Here is a 2,193-nt window from a genome sequence, read left to right as displayed (position 1 = left end):
GAGAGCCAGCACCAAGGATTTTTGAGAACCAGAGCTCCATATCCACGTGGTAGACAGCAGTTGTCCAGCGACAAAGGGTCTGCAGTCAGTAAAAGCAAGGTGTGAGCTATCATGACTTTGACAGCTCCCCCTTGAGACTGAATGGGTACATCCTTCTGTGTGACAGGACTATATTTAGCCAGGGATGAACTGGGAAAATTGAAGAAGCCTAATCTAGACATACCTGTAAGTCTGTGAGGCTTGCCCATTAAACGGTATTTGCCTGGCAATCTGGAAAATGCTAGTATTTTAAGGGTTTGAGAGAGTCATTATAATTAAAAAACCCATGGAGATTCTTGACTCAGAAGCCTCATAGACAAGAAGCAGAAGCTGGCCAGCTTTAATGTAACTATTAGGAAGAAAAATGAAGAAAAAACAAGGTGAAAGAAAATTAATAGAGGGTGTCTAGCACCCTCTATTAATCTCCTGTTTTGGAAAAAAAAAAAAAATTCAGGGGAATGCACCCAAATGCAGTGTGACCAAATCTATCACTAACTTACCTCGTTTGTATGACAGTTTAAAATGAAGCTTAAGATAAGGATCAGATGCTGGCCCAACCCCTTAGCTGGATGCATTTGGGGAGAAGTCTCTTTTCTATTACAGGAAACTATTTGGTGTCAATTATTTCCTTTACAACTTTTAAATAGAACCATTGTCTCCACGGCTTATCAGGCAAAGATTTAGACAAGCAAACTTAGCCATACATTATGCATGTGCAGGAAACAGAATATGAAAGAATGTATTTTTCATTTCTTATTTTAATCTGAATGAACTTATTGCTAGATAGCTGTAGGAATAGATTAGATACAAAATCACCAGAGGAAAATAACCACATTTTTTAGGCTGTGTAAGACTGTGAGTAAAAACGTGAATTATGGAAAATGAATTTATCTGGAGATCACTGAAAATTTGAAGAACTTATCTTTTCACAGTTCCTGGGGAAATATATTAGTATTTTTAAAAATAGTCTTTAAGATTTGTATTCACTGCTGGTATGGCTGCCTTATAACAATATGAGCAGTGTATTTTATATAAGTAAGCCTGACAAGTTCCATTGTTACATTGTCATTTTTCTTTCTTCTAAAGAGGAGCAGACATGACATTACTCAATTTTAATATGAATCAACTATCTTCTTTTTGACAGTAGGCTAGTCTATGTCAGCAATGCTCAGGAAACTTACCTAGTGAGTGGAACAAGGCTGAGAATTGAAGCTACATTAGCTCAAAAGTTTCTGAAGTATTTCGCTGGAGAAGTCTGCCCTCTGATTTGGCTTTTCTGCATGTAAATTGTGAACTTATTTGTTAAGTGGTCTGATTAGTAGTGTGTGTAAATAAACATGAGCCTATGAATGGCTCATGTTTGTTCAAAACAAGTATAGTTTGGTTATTCAGTCTTTGGAATTATTCAAGCAGACTAAGTGACTGCACACCCAAGTCAAATGCTGCAGTTGCTCTTCCATGAGTAGACAACCCAAATTTGGGGGCTAAAAGCAGATGTACCTTGCAATTAAGAAAAAACAAGATTTTCTTGCTTGTTGGGCCCTAAATCGGAGTTCTCTGAGTATCACTATGCATAAAATGGTACTCAGAAGAAAAGTACTTACAAAAAGAAAACAAGGGAGGACCAGAGCAGTCTTATGATGTAATTTGGAAAAGGCAAAAAAGGATTAATTCCTTCCAAAATTCCACTGTGTGGGCAGGTAGTTTTTCTTCTCAAATCCTTTGTAGTTAAGAGTTGTCCTCGTGTTTCTTGGGTGGCAATAATAATAATAATAATAATAAAAAGATGTAGGGAGGTCTTCCTAATTTAAAAAAATACCATATACATGAGCCATCAACAAATCAGCAGTCAACTGAGTTGTACACATTAACTTCCTCTTGACCCACTGCAATCCAGAGCAGGGGTTTTCTGTTATATCACTGCACCTGCAGTCTTCTTCCCTGGTGTAAATTGACATGGTACAGGAGACTTCACTGGAGATAATTGACTCACAATTGGTGTTCCACATGTAGTGACAGTGTGAACTGCTTTTGGAACTTAAACACTTAGGAAAACAAACTTATCCCTTGCAGTAGCACATGGTAGTTTCCTGTCTTGCCTGTCTGATGCTATCCTGCACTTAGACTCTGTCCTGACAGTCCTATATACACACT

This window comes from Pygoscelis adeliae, unplaced genomic scaffold, assembly GCF_000699105.1.
Source record: "Pygoscelis adeliae isolate BGI_AS28 unplaced genomic scaffold, ASM69910v1 Scaffold610, whole genome shotgun sequence".
Lineage (NCBI taxonomy): Eukaryota > Metazoa > Chordata > Aves > Sphenisciformes > Spheniscidae > Pygoscelis > Pygoscelis adeliae.
This window is presented reverse-complemented; position numbering follows the sequence as displayed.